At 41.7% G+C, this 20224-nt stretch overlaps 1 protein-coding gene and 1 pseudogene across 4 annotated transcripts in view; both read right to left on the bottom strand.

The window, feature by feature from the left end:
- Window positions 1-18908, bottom strand: part of NR1H4 (nuclear receptor subfamily 1 group H member 4) — a 93328-nt gene extending 74420 nt beyond the window's left edge. For 3 of the 4 annotated variants that reach the window (XM_077111759.1, XM_077111763.1, XM_077111764.1), the window contains exons 1-2: window positions 18699-18908; window positions 18383-18474 (exon numbers count right to left, since the gene is read on the bottom strand). The gene's annotated coding sequence lies outside the window, so the exon portion shown is untranslated. The remainder of the gene's footprint in view (window positions 1-18382; window positions 18475-18698) is intronic. The other variant, XM_077111760.1, reaches the window with a different exon arrangement.
- LOC143690731 (pre-mRNA-splicing factor RBM22 pseudogene) lies at window positions 8848-10118 on the bottom strand (annotated as a pseudogene).
- Window positions 18909-20224: the final 1316 nt, after the last annotated feature.

Raw genomic sequence — 20224 nt, 5'->3', positions numbered from 1 at the left:
TAAAGTTTCTTTTCTCAATGTTTATCATTGTTTACGCCTCATGCGAACTTACGAATGGTCAACATGAGTGCTTTCAAAAGTGATGTTCTTTTTAAAACACCATGTATTTTTATTTAAACGTCAGCACTTGAAAGCCTTGGGTAGTTTAGGATGCTTTAGTTGTCTTTGTTTCACTTACATGGAAGAAAAGAAAAAAAAAACAGAAACAAATATAAAGGCCTTGATTAGAAATCGATCATTTATTTTCTTCAATTACATTCTAAATTTGAACAGGTCTTTGTAAAACGGCATTAGGGATTACGGCCACTCCCTGTTGGAGCTGTCTTAAATTGTGTATTGAGGCATTATGTCAGTACATCAAAGATTAGAAAATGTTTTCCCCCAGAATTTTCTTTATTTCTACATTTTAAAGAAATTTTAGGACTTAGATTTTCACGTACATGTTCTGTCTTGCTCATATACTAGTTTAGAGTAAAAAGAGGTCATGATAAATGGAAAACCAATGTTAAATTTCACCAAAGGGTCTGACATTTCATTCTTAGGGGTTGTCCAGAATAAATCTGAGAACCCAAGAGAAGCAGCGTTTGCTTATAGCTCTGTCTCTGGGCCTGTCTTCCTTCCCTCCTGCCTTCCTCCCTCCATTGCTTCCTTCCTTCCTTCCTTCGTTCCTGGATGTCTTCTGCCTCCCTAAGGAAGTATTTTGAAAGGTCAAATAAAGCAAAGGTGCACTATTAGAACCTCTTTTGCCAGATTTCTTTCCGAGGATGATGTCAAATATTTTTATCCTGTATCCACCAAGAAATCATTCTGTGGACAAATAACTCTATCTGCTACTCAGGAAGAGAATGTAGGAATTTTGTTGGACAGATGTTTATTTCATTAGAACTTTCCCACTATCTGTGTCTCTATTTCTTTCTCCCTCACTCAGCAAATGTCCAGCTCAAGTGAAAATGATTTTCAGATGCATTTGGCTGCTAGTCATTGCTGCATTCAGTCATTTAGCCATGCTTTCAACAAATATTTATTGAGCACTTATTCTACACTAAGCCCTAGGCTGGATCTCTGAAAATAGAAAAAGTGCCTCTGTGGTCCAGGACATCAAACTTAGTGGGGAATAGGACAGTAAACAAATAATCACACAAATGCAGAGATGATCGCATGGTATCACGAGTGCTGGCCATGAAAGAAAGGACAGGAGGCCCCAAAGGAGGAAGCTGAATGTGAAGATAGGAGAGTAGTGGAAAGAAGACATGGTTTCAAGGGCAGGTTTTAGAAATGGGAGATACTAGGGCACATCTGAATTCATGGGGAGACGCCGCAGAGAGGAAACAGATGAAGAAACAAGGGAGTCTTGAGAAAGAACAGACATCCGGTCTCTCTGGGGCTCCTGGCCCTCCCGAGGTCTACCGCCCGGTGGGCCGAGGACCTCCTGGTGGAGAACCCCAACAAGAGGGATCCGAAAATCACCACCTTCACCCCGTGACAGGGTCTCAGCCAGTAGCGTGTGTCACTCTCAGGGCAGCACAGGGCGGGGACGACGGGTGCTGGAGTCGGGGGGCCTTCCCACCCCCCTGGGGGGAGAGTGAACACAGGAAGCATGGAGGCCACTTTCCACCCCTTTCCACAGAAAGCCTGGCAGCCTTCCCTCCCCTCGGACAGCACCACCGAGTTTCGGGGCGGACCTCCAAGTGGCGAGGCGGTGGCTGTGGACAGGAGGCCAGAGCCGACTCGGTCACCAGCAGACAGCGGCCACCTCAAGGCAGGCAGAGCTGATGGGGAGCCAGAGGTCCCGGGGAACAAAGGAACCCGGTGAGACCTGAGTTGTTGCTATTTGTGAGACCTCAGTCACACTCACGAACTGGGTGAGAGCTAGGGAAATCACTGAAGCTTTCCCTAGTGTGTGTGTGTGTGTACATAGTCACTGTGTATCTAAGAATCACGCATATATGCATTATTATGTATATTGTATAATGTGTCTGTATAATAAATTGGCTGAAATTTCATTTTGTCATCCCCAAATTCAGGCAATTCTCATTCAAGACACAGCTTTTCTTATCTCTGGGATAGGAAATTCCACAGTTTCCCTTCATAATACCCTCCAGGAACCCACAATCTTAAGAGCCAGAACTTTCTCCTCTAAACAACCCAAACTTGTCCTTTGTAACAGATGACCCATTTCCTCTGGGTTTTACAAAATAAAGATTTCAGCTTTATGACTGTTATTTTAGGTTTCCTTTTACGCTTTTCTTTACTCAGCAGTTACCTCTTTTTAACCTTCAATCACGTTCCCCACACCCTCCCTCACTTCCACAGCGATGACAGCGTCCTAATATTTTCCGGGTACGTTGTCTCCATTTTGAATTCCTATAATATATTGCCCTTTATATGTTCTTATAAACCTTGTACCTTCAATGCAAGTGCCTAGCACACCGAAGGGTCCCCAGAAATACTGACTCAAATTATCTGTATTGATTTTTTTTTCCTGCTTCGTGATGCCAAATTTCCTATTTGGCATGTTCTTCATAGCGAAATTGCCCAAGATAAGGATTTCATTTTCCTATTCGGACAATGGTTAAGAACCTAATTTATCACCAGGTCACTGAAACGCAATCCGCTTCACCCTAACCCCGCATCACGGGGGCCCTGGCTCCTGGCTGGTCACCCCCCAAGCAGGCGGTCACCCGACTGCAAAACACAGCAGCACCCCCGGGAAGGCAGACACTTAGCTCGCCAGTCAGGCTTGTTGGCTTTGCAACTCCTAAAGGAGCTTAAAAAAGAAGTGCTGTAGGATTTGAAATGAATGTTAACACCAGCACCTGGCAAACAATTGAAACAGTGGACTGGAAAGTAGGCCTGCCCCCCCCAGCTCTGATAAAACCACGCCCCTTCCCTCACTGTGCCCCCTCCAGCAGGGGGGCTCCTGGCAGCCTGCACCCTAAAGCTCTGCGCCTCAATCAGAAGTTGGCCAACTGCTGTCTGCAGGCCAAATCTGTTTCTGTAGTCTCCAACGAAGAATTGTTTCTGCATTTTAAAATGGTTGCAAAAAATCAAAAGAAGGGTAATATTTTATGACACATGAAAATCACATGGAACTCAAACTTCAGGATCCACATCTTGTAATATCACAGTGTCTAAGGCTGCTTTCTTGCTACAATGGCAGAATGGAGTAGTTGCAACAGGGGCGCATGACCCACAGAACAGAAAATATTTATGATCTAGCCCTTGGCAGAAGAAGCTTGCCGAATCCTGCCTTTAACAAAGAACAGGAGGAACTCAACAGAGTCACAGTAACCTAATAAGCCACGAACAAATCTCTCACGCATTGATTGCGTTGGGGTAGTTGATTATACTCGTCTGGTAACCACTGAATAGCTCCTTACTGGATTGACAGCTTTAGCCTTAAAGGACTTAAGTCATTTAGTAAGCACCTACTGTGTTCCAAGCATTTGCCAAATGTTTCCACACACATTCTTCCCCTAATTAGAGCTGCTCTGCCCCCCTTTCCCTCACTCTCCATCCCTTTCTTGGGGGAAGAACTGCAAGGAAGACAACTCCCAGGAGATTGCAGACCTTAGCTGTGGGCTCTTTTATTCCTTTAAATTTTCCCTTCCAACAAGGAGTCATTTTACAGGCTGAGAATAAGCAATGAGAATCCTCTGTACCAGAGGATTTAAACAGTTTCGTTCATATTCCCTCAACAAATTCTTAGGTGTTAGATGTGGGGATAAGCTGGATCCAAGCTGGCTTACCCAAATGCTCCTGAAGTGTTCGCTTAATCATTCTCAATTAATTGTTTTTTGCTAACTCTAAGAATTCCATGCAGCTTTTTCCTGAAAAGTTGTCAAACGTTATTTTTAACAAAAGTGCTTTGTAAAATAAAAGGGCCATTGAGGAAAATTTTAAAATACAGAAAAAGCGTGAAAATGCCAATGCATTCTGTAAAGGTCTTTTAATTGCAACTTACGCTCCCTCCAGCAGCGACTGAGACACACACACTTTCACAGATGTTACCCCGCCACACCCTGAGCAAGTGTTTCTAATTTTCTAAGTGACACTCCCTATCTGTTTGTGTCTTTATTGGCTATATGTAATGGTTTCTTTTCCATTTTCTCTTTCTGTCCATTGTCTCTTTTTCTTTTGTAGTGTTCACCATTTTTATTGACTTAGAAGAGTTCCTTACATTTTGAATGTATTAGCATTCTGCTATATTTACTAAAAACACTTTTGTTTTACTTTTAACGTCGTAAGTGTTGTATGTAATTAAATATTAGCACTTTTTTTTAAATGCTCACTTTGATTGAGTTTTATTTTTGGTGTATAGTACAAGGGGCCTTTCTCTGCAATGTTTGTTGAATACTTTTTCCTTTTCCCATTGATTTATGATACTTCTTTTATTAAGGCAAACTGGTTTTCCATTGACTGTGCAGTTACATCTTGGACCAATCTCATTCTTTCATTCATTTTTTTTTTAACATGCTTTTTATTTACGATAACAAGCAATATACTTAGAAACACCAACAATGGATATCTTAGTTAGCTTAACAATAGGTATATTTAAATAAAGTATCTATATAATCATTGAAAAGCCTGTGTTTGCACAGTAAGTTACATAAACCAATTTAACATTAAGGCAACAAGGAAAAAAAATCTATGTATTCAGATAGCAAAGTTCTTAAATTCTGAATATTAAAAACTAAGTTTTTAACAGTTGATGGCTGTTGAAACTGTGACTATTCTCAAAATATCAAGTAGAAAGTTCTTATAAATATCTGTATTGCTATAGTAATGACCTACGTTACTAAATATTTTCCTTATTTCCGGAAAATACCTTTCATTCATTTTCAATATTTCATTAGCTATTCTCATTTATTTATTCTCCCTAAAAAAACTTTTGCATCTTGTAATATCACATTCTTCAAAAAAAAAAGTTTCTTTGGGGGTTGAGATGGTATTCGATATATACATTTAGGATGGAAGATTTACATCTTTAGAATAATCAGTTTTCTCAGGGGCATGGAATGTCTCCATTTATTCAAATGTGCTCTTATATTTCTCAGTTTTGTACATTCTTTCCGCAAGTATGTCTCAACTTCCCATGGATGCTTCCCTTGTCATTTCTTTCTCTCTTCCTTGTAGGGTACCTAATGATTTTCATCTGTCTTGACTTGTTCTCTATATCACCAGATTGCATACTCCCAGAAGGCAAGAATTATAGCTTATATTTCTTTTGTGTCCCCTATTTGCAGTTAATATGTCTACAGAGAACCAATAGCTGTGGTCCAGTTGATACATCACAGGGACAAAAAAAGAGCAGGGATGGCATTTCACAACCTTATATATGACCTGAAACTATTCACTTAACAGCCACCTCCATACCCCAACACACACACACACGCACACACACTATCACTACAACCACAGATGAATGAAAATTTAAAAATCTAAATAACAGGGCTGCTATACAGTTTAAAAGATGAACCCTTCATAGACCTTCATGCAAATGTACAGGATGACATGAAGAAACTTATTCATTGCATCATTTTTCCATTAGCAAAAATCTGGAAACAACATAAATGTTCAACAATTGCAGAATGGATATAAATAAATAAATAGCATATTTGGAATGGGACGCTATCAAGCAATTTAAAATGAATGTACTAGAAATATTTGTACTGACATGGATAAATGAAAACCATTATGCTGGGCAAAGGAATCAGGTTGTAAAAAAATACATCTTGTTTGATATAATTTACATAAAGTTTAAAGATTTACAAATCATTGTTATATGTTATTGTTGATACTCTAATGCATGGATCAACAAACTATAACCCACGGGCCAAATCTGCCCCACGAAATTTGTTTGCATATCATCTATGACTATTTTTGCAATACAACAGCTGAGTTGAGTCTTTGCAGCAGAATCTGTATGGTCTGCACAGCCAAAAATATTTACTTTGTGCCTTTATTCAGAAAAATCTTGTGATCCCTGCTCCAATATAGAAAGGCACGTGTGGAAGTGAGCCCCACATTCAGAATAGCAGTGCAAAATGTGCGTGGGCTGTCACCTACGGAATTCCCTAGCACCTGCAATGCTCTCCTGCTTAAACCGATGGCTTAAGAGAGTTCATTATTCTATTTTCTATTTTCAGCATATTAGAAATATTTTCATAGGGAAAAGTTTATGTGAAATTATATATGTGGAAAACTTCATCTGTAAAGATAAGTAAATTCATACAGGGATTTACTCTTCCTTACACATCCCTCCAGCCCCCCACGCAGCCCCCCCCCACACTCTCAAGGTTTTGAAGAGGAAGTCATTCCTTCACATAAAATATTTAGGCAGGACAGAGTGTCGGTGGCTCACTGGCAGAATTCTCACCTGCCATGCCGGAGACCCGGGTTCAATTCCCAGAGCCTGCCCATGCCAAAAAAATAAATAAATAAATAAATAAATAAATATATATGTGTGTGTGTGTGTGTGTGTGTGTGTGTGTGTGTGTGTTTAGGCATCCTAGGTTATGGTCACTAGGGAGCAACTGAAGCTTTTTGAGTGGCACGTGAGGTCTGCGCTCAGGAAGATTACTCTAATAAGAAGAAAGGGTGGTAGGGAAGGCAGTGAGAGCAGGAGGAAAGCTCAGACTGGTGTTACTGCGGTGAGCTGATCGGGTCGAAGGCCGGCCGGCCTCTGTAGAGATGGAAAAGGGACGCAAGTTCAACATCCATAAAGGAGGAGGAAGGCGAGAAGGACGTCCAGTGATCACAAAGCTGAAGCTGAAACACCTTGGGCATGGGTGGCACCAGGGGGGACAAAACATTTATTTTGCTTCATGTTTATTTGTATGAAGTCGTAACCCAACTCTTAATTTAACGATCGGAATCATTTCAGAAATAGCGCCCACGGTGTGTTTTTACTATGATAAGATGCATAGTTCCTACAGCTTTGCTGCCCACTTGCTGGCTGTCAGTTTCCCTGACGTAGACACGGGTGTCGCGGAAAGTTCATCTGCAGTCTGACGCCTCTGACTTTCGCCTCCGTTTGCAAAGGGAGACCTTGGAAGCACCCCCAGCCCCCCAAACTAAAGAGCTTTGACCCCGACTTGGAATTCTCTCAGCTCTTGGCAGACGAAAGTAAAGACATGTGCTGACTCACTGCGGACTCTTCATACCGAACATCACCCCTGGTGACATTTTCTCAAATGACTGGTAGCGGCAAAGCCTACATTTTATTAGATGTCAGTATACTCCACTCTGAGAAGGCAAAGCCATTGTCCCAAAGGGAAAGGAGAAAAGAAATCTAGGGGAAAAACAGCTGTTCCCTTCCTAGGAAGTTGGTGTCCCCAGTGACATGCAAATTAAATTCTTTCTAGGGCAAAACAAACAAAAGGCAGAGTGGGACGAGCACATCCTCCCCAGTGGCCCGAGAGCTGTAAAGAGCCACAGGTGGCTGGTACTGGCCACAGCTCAGGTAGGAGGTCACTGGCCACAGGCCATTGTTATGGGTGAGGATGGCATCCTAGAAGAACTAACCCCTTCGTTACTCTCCTAGCGACTAGTACGTGTATTACATGTATTAGGTATGGGGGATAGATTAAAATAGTACCTTAATATGTGGCAGGCTCCAAATTTATTATCTCATTTTATCCATAATAAGCCTACTAGGTATTAATGTATACATTGTACAGGTGAAAAACTAAGGCTCAAGGAGACTAAATGGCCTTTGTTATAATTGATTAAGCAATATTATTCTAATTATACTATTAATTATAGTCCCTAGTATACATTTGGGTCCACTGTCTCTGTTGTATAGTCCCATAGTTGTTTTAAATTTTTTGATACAACTTAAAATCCACCCCACCCACCCCCCCATTTCTGGGGGGGAAAATTGACCCGTTTTTAATCATTTAAAAACACAACACAACTCAATACAACATCACATTTCCTTTACCATCTATAATTCAGTTATACCCAAACATTCTAAGACCAACAGATCACTCCCTGCCCAGGAGCAAAGAATTAAAATGAGACTTTGAAGACACAGGAAAGGAAAGCTGGAGAGCAAAGTTCCGGTTGTAAGTCACAAGGCTTCCATGCAAACACTCTTCAGTACTTTTTGTTTCAGTTTGTTAAAATGTTTCCAGGAAGTTCTTTAAACTAATTTCATCCCAGACACCAAGCTTCTATGATCATATACAGCTCCGAGGAATTTGTGTTTCTATATGATTGACAGGAATAGAAAGCAATTTTTTGTCTTTTTGTTGGCGTAGAGAAGCAAAGCTGTCAGACAGATTCCTTTAGTAAGAAATGAGGAAAAGAGGGAAAAAAGACCTGGACTGTGCTGGGTACTGGTTTCTGTTTGTCTTTCTGAGGGGTTGGCTTCAGAAGAGTGAGCAGTCACATTCATGCCACTACAATGATTAAACTTAGTTCATCTTTTTTTTAAGAAGATGAAAAAGAAAATGCCCAATAGACTTTTTTTTTTTAACTGCAGGTCAATACTCTTTTTCCTAAGTAAAAATACAAAATGAACATATAATTGGGACGGGAACTCTCTTGGATATACCAATTCATTCAGTCACTTGTCCCCATATAGAAAAGGGAGCAGGCATTAGGTTTTATTACTGATATTATAGGAGTAACCAGATGTGTTCATGGCAGCTTATTTGAGGTCCATCAGTCCTTTGAATACATATAGGAAAGCATGGCTGTAGTTCTCTGACTGCCCACGTCAGAAGACGTTCAGCTGCCATGCAAACTAAAAAGGAATAAAAATGTATTTATTCCAAGATTCATTTACTGGGAAATGAGCACACCATTTCTTCTGTAGGGCCCAGGGGTGGTGGTAATGGGCTAGGCAATGTGCCAGGGGCTGCGGTGTTCCCCAGTATGAGCTCCCGTCCTCTGAGGTCCTGAGAAGGAGGGCAGACTGGTCCTGGAGCCCTCATGGAAGGAGATTGGTCCCTTCGGGTGGAACATGTGTGGCCCAAAACCTGGGTGGGGACAGAGCAACACCAGGGGTGGTGGCAGGACCATGTTCACCACGGCTGGAGGACCATCTGGAGGAGGGTGAAGTTGGCAGAGGCTCCTTCTGCTGCTGCGGGAGAAGGAGGGAGAGCTCCAGGCAGCCCTGGAACAGGCTCTACCTCGATTCCAGAGTCTGCGGTTCCATTTTTCTCTTTTTCTTTTCTTCTGGCTGCTGGGGCTCATCCCCATTTCATGTTGAGCCTGCTGCCATGACAATCAACTTATTATTTATCAACTTATTTGCCTTGTGGCACACTGGAGGAAAGCACACTGCCGTCTCTGCACAACAGTGATTGTCCGAATCTCTTCATGCTGGTGGAAATGACTTCCTGCATCTGTCTCGGTAATGGTATCTCCTAGACCACCAACATGTGCCGTGGTGATGGCCTTGCCCTCTGGTGGGTGTATAAGAGGGACTGTTGAAGCCCACTTTAGAAATTTATCTGCCACAGGGTCATTGATTTCACAATATTGATCTTTGATATTCTGATCAGCAAGGGGGTCATCTGGATCTGTAGGCTTCTCATGTCTGTATGGACACGGTTGTCCTCTCACATTCTCCTTTCACCCAGAAGGAGCAAATGTGGGGTCAGTTCTGATTATAGGACGGTGTTTTGACCAGTTTGAGCAGCACGTCACGGGTGGATGTGGCTTTCCCTAGCATACCAACTGGCCACGTTCCATCTCTCCATATTCTGTGGGCAGCATCCTTTGTGTTGACATCTGACTTTGGCATATCATCCTTGAAAGACAATCCCGCATCAGGCACCTGGATGGGCCAGCCCTACGCCAGGTCCAACAGGCAGGTCTGGCAGACGCTCTTCCATTTGCTGCAGGTCTGGCAGACTTCGGTTTTCTTGAAATGCCTGCAAACCTCAAGGCCCCCAAGAAACACTGTGAATGGCCTGGTGCAGATTTCGCATTCCTTCCCATATTTTTCTCTGATCATTCGGATATATGGGTTTTCTCCAAGTCAAGTCTGGCACAGTATGGGGAAGTTCGCATCCTCCCAGCTCTGCCTCTTATAGGTGTTGGATCCCAGAGAGGTCGCCATCGTGAGAGCGTCCAGAGGCAGCGGTGGCTTTCTAGTTGGGAGAGAGGCTAAAACGTCCCCATTTAACCACATTCAAATATATAATTGTATATATAATATATAATTCAGTGGTGTTAATTATATTCACAATTTTGTGCTACCATCACCACCATTCATTACCAAACTTTTCCATCACCCAAAACAGAAACTCCATACTGATGAAGCATTAATTCACCGTTCCCTACCACTACCCCAGCCCCTGGTAACCCGTATTTCTGACCCTGTGATGAGCTTATCCTGGTTATTTTATATCAGTGAGATCATACAATTATTTATCCTTTGAGTCTGGCTTATTTCACTCAATACAATGTCTTCAAGGTTCAACCATGTGGTAGGATGCATCAGAACTTCATCCCTTTTTACAGCTAAATAATATTCCATTGTGTGGACAGACCACATTTTGTTTATCCATTCCTCTGTTGATGGACACTCGAGTTGATTTCATTTTTTTGGCAATTGTGGAAAATGCTGCTATGAACATCAGTGTGAAAATATGAGTTCCTGCTTTCTATTCTTTGGGGTATATACCTAAAAGTGAGATTGCTGAGTCAAGTGATTCTATGCTTGCCCTTCTGAGGGACTTTTGAACTATTTTCTGAGTGACTGCACCATTTTAGATTCCACCAACAATGAATAAATGTTCCTTTTCTCCACATCCTCTCCGATCCTTCTTTTTTCCTTTTTTTTAACAGTAGCCATTTTAGAGAGTGTGAAATGGTCTCGTGATTTTGATTTGCATTTCCTTAATGGCAAATGATGTTGGACATCTGTTCATGGGTATCTTCGACATTTGTCTATCTTCTTTGGAGAAATGTCTGTTCAAGTCTTTTGCCCATTTTTAAATTCAGTTGTTTGTCTTTTTGTTGTTGAGTTGTAGGAGTTCTTCGTATATTCTGGATATTAAACCCTTATGGGCTATGTGGTTTCCAAATATTTTTCCCATTCTGTAGGTTTTCTTTTTGCTTTCATAAGGATGTCTTTTGGTGCACCATAGTTTTTAATATAGATGAAGTCCCTTTAATCTTCTTTTTCTTTTGTTACTTGTGCCATTGGTATGAAGTCTAAGAAACCATTGTTTAACACTGGGTCCTGAAGATGCTTCCCTATGCTGTCTTTCCTATGGAGTTTTATAGGTTTGGTTCTTATGTTTAAATCTTTGATCCATTTGTAGTTCATTTTTGTAAATGGTGCGAGGTAGGGGTCCACCTTTATTCTTTTGTGTATGGACATCCAGTTTTCCCAGCACCATTTGTTGAAGAGACCATTCTGTCCCCAATGAGTGGGCTTGGCATCCTTGCCAAAAATCAATTAGCCATAGATGTAAGGGCTGTTTTTATTACTTTAGCTTGGTAATAAGTTTTAAAATCAGGAAGTGTGAGTCCTCCAACATTCTTCTTTCTCAAGGTGGTTTTGGCTACTCTGAGCCCCTTACCCTTTGATGGTTGGCTTTTCCATTTCTGCAAAGTAGGCTGCTGGTAGTTTGATTGAGATTGTGCTGAACTCACTTGAGTCACTTGAGCTAGACTTGAATCTTAACAGCATTGAGTCTTCTGATCCATGAACATAGAAAGTCCCACCATTCTATTAATTTAGATCTTTGTTTTATTTTGGCAATATTTTGTGGGGGTTTTTTTTTTTCATGTGTAAGTCTTTACACTTTGGCTAAATTTATTCCTACTTATTTGATTCTTTTAGTTGTTATTATATATGGAATTTTTCAAAATGTCCTCTTCATATTGTTCATTACTACCATGTAGACACACTACTGGTGTGTTTGTGTGTGTGTTAATCTTGTACCCTGTTACTTTGCTGAGTTTATTAATTATAATAGATCTGTTGTGGATTTTTCAGGATTTTCTCTATATATACAGAATCATGCCAACAATAGGGAAAGTTTCACTTCTTTCCAACTTGGATGTCTTGTATTTCTTTTTCCTGTCTAATTGGTTTGGCTAGACCTTCCAGTTCAGTAGCAAGTAAAAGGGGTGACAGTGGGCATCCTTGACTGTTCTTATCTTAGAAGGAAAGATATCCTTTCACCATTGAATACGAAGTTAGCTATGTGTTTTTCATGTATGCCCTTTATCATGTTGAGAAAATTTCCTTCTATTCCTAGCTCTATTTCTTAGTCTATTCCTAGAGGTCCTGGGTTTTGTCACATGCCTTTTCTCTATTAATTAAGATGAGTGTATGGTTTGTTGTTTTCATTCTATTAATGTGGTTTTACATTACTTGATTTTCTTATGTTGGACCACCCTTGCGTACCTGGGATAAATCCCACTTGGTCATGGTGTATAGTTCTTTTAAAGTGTTGTTGGAATTGGTTTGCTGGTATTTTGTTGAAATTTTTGCGTCTATATTCAGGAGGATGTTGATCTGTCATTTTATTTTCTTGTGTTTTTATCTAACTTCTGCATGAGGGTGATGTTGGCCTCATATGATAAAGAGAGTTTGAGTAGTGTTGGTGTTAATTCTTCTTGGAATAATTAGTAACATTCACCAATGAAACCATCTATCTGACCCTGGGCTTTTCTTTGTTTGGAGCTTTTTGATTATTGATGCAATTTTTTACTTGTGATTGGTCTGTCGATATCCTTTATTTCTTCTTGAGTCAGTGTAGGTAGTTTATGTGTTTCTAGGAATTTGCTATCTAGGTTATCTAACTTAGTGGTATGCAGTCGCTCATGGTATTCTCCTATAATCCTTTTTATTTCTGTGGGTTTGGTAATAATGTCCCCCATTTCATTTCCAAATTTAGCTATTTGTTTATACTCTTTTTTCTTTGTCAGTCTAATCAAAGGTTTGTTGAATTTATTGATCTTTTCCAAGAACCAACTTTTGGTTTTGTTGATTATGTCTATTGCTTTTTTATTCATGATTTCATTTATCTCTGCTCTAATCTTTGTTATTTCCTTCCTTCTGCTTGCTTTGGCTTTAATCTGGTCTTCTTTTTCCAGATCCTTGAGTTGTAAGGTAAGGTCTCTGATTTGGGATCCTTCTGCTTTTTTAATGCATATATAAATTTCCCTCTTGGCACTATCTTTTCTGAATCCCATATTTTTTTTATTATTATCTATTATTCAATTCTGTTTGAATTGACCTTTCATCAGTATATTTTTGCCCCATAACAGTTTTTTACTTAAAGTCTATTTTATCTGATATTAATGTAGCTATCCCAGCTCACTTTGGTTACTATTTGCATGATATATTTCTTTCCATCATTTCTGTTTCAACCTACTTGTGTTTCTGAATTTATGAAGACTCTCTGGTAAACATCATATAGTTAGATGATGTTTTTTAATCCATTCTGCCAATCTCTGCCTTTTGATTGTAGAATTTATGTTTAAAGTAACTAAGAATATTGCACAACTTTCCTCTGCCATTTGCTATTTGTTCTTTTAAATTGTTATATCTTTTTTGCCCCTCGATCCTTCCGTTAATGCCTAAGTTCATATTTATTTGATTTTTAGTATTGCACCATTTTGAGTTCTTTCTCATGTCTTTCTGCATATATTTTTCATATATTTTCTTTATGGTTACCATAGGGATTAAATTTAACATCTTAAATCTGTAGTGATCACATTTGGTTTGATATCAACTGTTCTAGTTTGCTAGCTGCTGGAATGCAATATACTAGAATCAGAATGACTTTTTAAAAGGGGAATTTAATAAGTTGCTACAGTTCTAAGGCCAAGAAAATGTCCAATTAAAACAAGTCTATAGAAATGTCCAGTCAAAGGCATCCAGGGAAAGATATTTTGGTTCAAGAAGGCCGATGAAGTTCAGGGTTTCTCTCTCAAGTGGAAGAGCACATGGCAAACACAGTCAGAGTTCCTCTCTCATCTGGAAGGGCACGTGGCGAACACGGCGTCACCTGCTAGCTTTCTCTCCTGGCTTCCGGTTTCATGAAGCTCCCTGGGAGGCATTTTCCTTCTTCATCTCCAAAGGTCACTGGCTGATAAACTCTCTGCTTTGTGGTGCTGCATCATTCTCTGCTCTCTCTAAATCTCTTTCATTCTCCAAAATGTTTCTTCTTTTATAGGACTCCAGTAAACCAATCAAGACCCACCCAAATGGGTGGAGACATGTCGTCACCTAATCCAGTTCAACAACCACTTTTGACTAAATCACAGCATCCAGGGAGACAATCCAATCACAGTTTCAAACATACAGTATTGAACAGGGTTTATTCTGCCTGTACGAAGTTGGGATTTTGATTAAAACATGGCTTTTCTAGGGTCCAGACATCCTTTCAAACAAGCACATCAACTTAACTGAAACAGCATATACCTACTGTGTTCCTATACCCCTCGCTGGGGAATTTTAAGCAGAGAAGTGACTAGGAGAATGAGCAATGTCTTCCTGAGATGGAGAATTGATTCTTGAATTTAGTCTTGAAGGAATAGACATTAGAGACAAATGGTATGATGTGGGGATCACTATAGGAAGGGAAAATAGCATTCTGTGATGAGAGGAACTGTAAATAGCTTACAAAGCTGTAACTAATTGCTTCAGCTCAAATCGGTGGAGGAAGGATGGACTCTTTAAGAAATAGTGTCAAGATGACTAGCTATTCCTTTTGAGAAAAATAATATAGATTTCTATCTCACAACAGTCTTGAAAATCAGTCTTGGGTATATTAAAGACTAAAAATTGCAAAATTATTGGGAGGAAAAACATTAATGACCTTTGTTAACTTGGGCGTTAAAGATTTATTGCACAAAACACAACTAGAAAAAGAATAAATTTGACTACATTAAAATGTAAAATAAAAATCAAGACAGCATAAACAAAACTAAATACATAAAACAAACTGGGAAAATATTTACACCATAAGTAACAGAAAAAACATAGTATAAACAATATATAAATAACTCCTATAAATAACAACAAAAAAGATTAACAAGCCAAAAGAGAAGTTGGCAAAGGATATAAAGAGGAAACTCACCAGAGGGGAAATACAAGTGGTCAGTAAACATATAATAACACCTGAAACTAATTAATTACTAGAAAATACAAATTAATATAAACAGCATTTTCATCTAACAGGCTGTAAAAAATGGAAAAGTTGAACAGCACTTGAAGTTGGAGAAAGTATATGAAAATACGTATTTTCATGCACTGTTAGTGGGAGTATAGATTTTACTCTTTTTTAGAGGGCTTTTTAGCAGTGTGTGTCCTACAGTAAAATCCAATTCCATTCCTTAGGTATTTTTCCAGGAGAAATCTTTGCACATTTGCATAAGGATGTTTGTTGCAGCATTATTTCTAATGGTGAAAATTGGAAACTACTGAATGATAGTTCACATTATCTCTTTAGGAATGGCTAAATAATCTAGATCTAGAATATCAACTACTAGGCACTGATTTGATATGTATTAAGATTTGATATGCAAATGTGTATTAACATTGAAAAAGGGAAGTAGGGAAGATTAAGGTGGGGAGAGAGGTCAAGAAATTATTAGACTTAGTTATTATAATTCTGCAATGTTTCATATGGAATTTTATATAATTCCATAATATTTTTGTAAGATGACTGCAGTGACATATGTTGAGTCCCTAAAATATCATCCCCAGTCCTTCATTTTGTCGATTATACAGTTCAATGCTCGGAGCAGGCGTATTTAGTGTCTCTAGGACAGAGGGGGTTTTGCTTGTTTGTTATCAATTTTAGGATATTCCAACATTTGGGGGCGTCAATAAAAAGTATAGACCTCTCTGGATGAAAAACATACATAAAATACACCCATTTGTAAAGGACCCGCAGGTCCCCTGACGCCCAGTCATGGCCGGGGATTTGGAGTCTGCCCTCCAGGGCAGCGAGGTCCCCACAACCCCATGAAGGTGACCCTGCCTGGCTCCGCCCTCCTGACCCCGGACCACCTCCGTTTGTCCCTTCCACCTGCTCTTAGGCCCCACGTGGAGGCTGGGAGCCCCACGGCTGTCCATAAATTCCCTGGGGCAATCTGAACCCTAGAACAGGGGAGCTTTCCTTATCAGCAAATGCCTCAGCACGCCCATCTTCTCTATGCTCGAGGGAATTATTTGCCATGACTTCCTTCCTTGTTAAGTACATATTTGCCACAACCACGTTAAGTACATCTGCCAAGACTCGAAAGCGCGTGGATAAGAGGTCTAAATCACCCCAGGACAACGGGATGGGAAAAAGGGCCATTGAAATCCATTTAAAACGGGAACTGAAATCTCAAAGCTTTATTAGTAACTTATCTTCAAAAATGAAAATGACTAAGACTTTGGTTATGTTCATATAATGTTAATTATAGTCACCAGAACTCTGTTATAACTCTTAGCCCTAACAAAGAATGAACCAGGTTATTTCTTCCTGTGTGATATTTGCAATTTCACTTTGCAATCAAGTTGCTTGATAGTAGCACTGTATTTACACAAATTTACAAAGAGGAGGGAGGGTGAGAAGAGTGGGCATCGCTTTATTACCAAATTGAAAAAGGCCAAGTGAGAAAGTGAACACCTCACTGGGGGAGCAGGGGGTGTGGGCAGGCGCTTGTGGAGGGGCAGTGGGGTGAGAGGGAGGGGAACTGAGCCAGAGGAGAGGACGGTGAATGTCTTTATGTGACCAAGACCTTTGCCTCCCCATGTGCAGCATGGTGGCTGAGGACACTCATTTTAGTGGCCTCTTGCACCGACATCTCTGCTGATAGAAAACATAGGGACAAAAAGAAACCCCCGGGGAGGAAAATTGTTCCTATTTCTTTTAGGCCCTTCACAATTTTTATTGCCAAGATTTAAGGGAAAAAAAGAAAGAAACTCAGAGCAGAGAGAAAGGGAAAACACTCCCTTTCAAGAAAAGAGCTCCCTAATTGCAGCAGGAAGGCCACTTCACGTGGCCTTTAATTAAGATACTGAGGGCTGAAGCGCTCATTGGCTCTTATCCTCTCACCCCTGTGTGAAAACGAATAGGGCTGAAAGCCTTCTGCAGCCTCTGCTGCTGATGCTGTCATTAGAAAATGCCCTACAAGGCTTTTGTGGTCTTGCAAATAGTTGTGTGGTTTACCGGGTCCCCCCAACAAGCTGGCGTGTCTGCCCCTGGCGTGCCCATCCTCCAGTCTCCTGGATTTCAGGTCTCCCCACAAGCAAGGGAAGAGCTTTGGGGTTAGAAAGGCCTACCCTTGAATCCAGACCTGTCCACTTTCTAATTATGTGGACATGGACAGGTGATTTGCCCTCCTTGAGCCTCAGTTTCTTCATCTGTAAAATGGGTATAAGAGAAACTTCCACCCAGGGTTGTTGTGAGAAAGAGACAGGCAAAGAAGGTAAAGCCCAAGACAGCATTTAGTACACTTTTCCTCCACCATACACACACACACACGTACCACAAACACACACACATATGCATGCATTTTTTTTTTCTTACGGACTTCCCTGGGCCCCATGCTCAGTGGGTATCTGCTATAAAACGTGCCCAGATTTGGGCAGTGTGGAGATAAGAAGAAGGGCAGGATGACATGACATTTCCTCCCCGATGGGAAGTGGGAGAGGGCGGCCCAGCGCGGAGGCAGCAGCAGCCGTGGGGAAGGAAGGCCCTGGGAGCTGGCTAGCCTGGTCCCTGTCACTGCTTTATCAGTGAACTGGGGGTTGCATCAGTCATGTTGCAACATTTTCAGCAAAACAGCAAAGTCCACGGTGCAAATGGCACGAGTCCATAATCTGGAGAGTGGGGGTGGGCAGCACAAAGGTGAGTCTGTCTATCAGTTTATAAAACTCACAGCTAGGAGCAGTGATACCTCACCAGCATCTTTCCCCATCCTTCTGTCTGTCCGTGCTGCTGAAGAGGTTCCAGGGCAGTGCCTTAAACGCAACGGATTTCCTTAAAACCCAAGTTGACTTTCTCAAAGAATCCAGGTTGGGTCATTTGTCACCCCTCTCCCCCTCCCTTCTAAATAAAAACCCAGTTAAAAGAAATGTTCCAGGCTCCCCTCACAGTCGGCTAATTCCCTGAGGCAGGAATCGACAAGGAGGTGCCTTAAATGTAGACCCACCCCTTGGACAATTTAAACAGCAAACCTCTTCCTATCATTTTGCATCTGAAAAGACTGCTGACTGATATCAGAAATGGAAAGCAATCAAAGAGGTTACAACTGAATGCAAAAGAGAAAGCATTTTAACCTACTTTTCCAGGGAAAACTTTCATTTTAGTTAGGCGTAGCTTAAATGTCACACATTCCCTAGTTTTCAAGTCACCTGACATTAGCAATATTCCCAGAATCACATCAAGATTTGATAACTCACCAAAATGCAGCACACTCTACCAATCAAATAGGGTATGGAATCAGAACAGAAACGTTTCCAAATCCACTGTCTCCAGAGACTCTCCTGGATGACTACAAGGTAAAAAGACATTCCAAAACCATTTATCAGCCAGGCCAGCAGCTGTCAGACCCGAAACTCCTGCTTCTTTTTTGTCACTTGGGGCTTTCTGTTACTTTAGGGCCAGCTGGTATTCTTTTCTTTTTTTTCTCTTAATTTTCAGAAATGTTCTTCTAGGATCCGTTCATGGCAGGACTCACGAATGTGTCCCCCGCTCCCGGAGGATTTAGGTACTTACTTGGCCAGTTGGGGGGTGGAGTTCAAACGTTCAAGGTCCTGGGGATCGTGAGTCCCGTCCCCCTCTCCGAATCCCAGAAATTATCCTACAGCTGCTCAGAGCCCGGCTTTGCGTTGGGGTGAGTCGGGGAGACAATGCGGTGAGGAAGAGGAGGCGGAGGGCGCTGCAGCCAAGCTGGGAAGCCCCAGCCCGCCTTCCGGCCTGACAGCATCTCCCCCTTGGCTCTGCGCCCCGTGGACATAGATTAGTCATTAACGATCCTTTCCCTGCTAAATTATATAAACACAGAGAGGAAACTTGGGAGAGCCGCGAGATTCCCAGGATGAGTCCAGGGAATCCCAGAGTGGTGTATGGGACACAGCCCGGGGCCCCAACGCTCGCCTTTGCAACACCTCTCTCCCGGTTGGATTTTGGGTTCCTGGCTGCCCAGACCCCCTGCACAGTGTCTGACCCTCCACTGTCACCCTCCCGCCCTCTCCTCCAATTTCTTTAATAGCTTCAAGCCCCGAGGCTCTGGACACTTGCCTCTCTGTGGCCTCCCATATCAATGAACATCTGCGTTAATTCTATCTTTGGAATGTCTCTCCTTTCCAGGCACCTCCGCACCTCTGCCACCTCGGACCTTCCTTCTGCAGAACCCCGGCCCTCGGCCACCTGCTTTCCTTACTGCATGGCGGGTGCGCGAGGGCTCTGGCCACACCGCTGCTCCTTAGTCACGACCTGCGGCAAGATGCTTACCGTCTCTGTCTTGATTTCCACATCTATAAAATGGAAATCATCAGAACAACTACCCCACGGGCTGTTGTGGGAGTTAAATGAGTTAAAAGGTATAAAATATTTAGGAACGTACCTGGCACAGAGCAAGCGCGCCAGGCATTTTGGCTATTGTTATTTCTGTCCTTGATTTATATATGTCACAAGTATCGGTCAATTGCCTGCCTGCTGCGCACCCAGGAGAGCTAGGCGCTCTTCTGAGCAAAAGTCCTCCACGGACTTCCGTGGTCTGAGGAATAGGAGTAAAATGCTATGGACTGATATTTAGGAACACACACACACACACACACACACACACACCATCCAGCCCTAATCTGTCTTTGGAGGATTTTCTCACATCCTGTCTTTTCAGAAACCTCAACCTCTCGCCTACCTGCACCGAGCTCTCCTGCCTCAGTGCCTTTGCACAGCTCTCCTTTTTACCAGAACTGCCTCCCTTTCTCATCCACACATCTAGGCCTGTGCTCTCCCAGAAGCCAGCCCCTCTCTGCCCACCAAACTCTCCTGACTCTTTATTTTTCATTCTCTTATGGTCCCTTAGTTTTTTCTGAGCACGTCTATTATAGTTGACTGCATGTCTTCTTTCTTTCACGAGGCAGATTTCCTGGAGAACAGGCGCGGTAGCAGAATTGCCTCTGCGTCTCTCCCTAGGCCAAGGAAAATTATTGCATAACCCTTTGTTAACAGAACCAGTGAGTGAGGCAAGAACAGAACAAGTTAAAGTAGCATGCTGCCAGTGTGTGTGTGTGTGT

Source organism: Tamandua tetradactyla, chromosome 7 (genome assembly GCF_023851605.1).
Source record: "Tamandua tetradactyla isolate mTamTet1 chromosome 7, mTamTet1.pri, whole genome shotgun sequence".
Taxonomy (NCBI): Eukaryota; Metazoa; Chordata; class Mammalia; order Pilosa; family Myrmecophagidae; genus Tamandua; species Tamandua tetradactyla.
The sequence above is the reverse complement of the archived record's forward strand: the minus strand, read 5'-3'. Positions and strand labels throughout refer to the sequence as shown.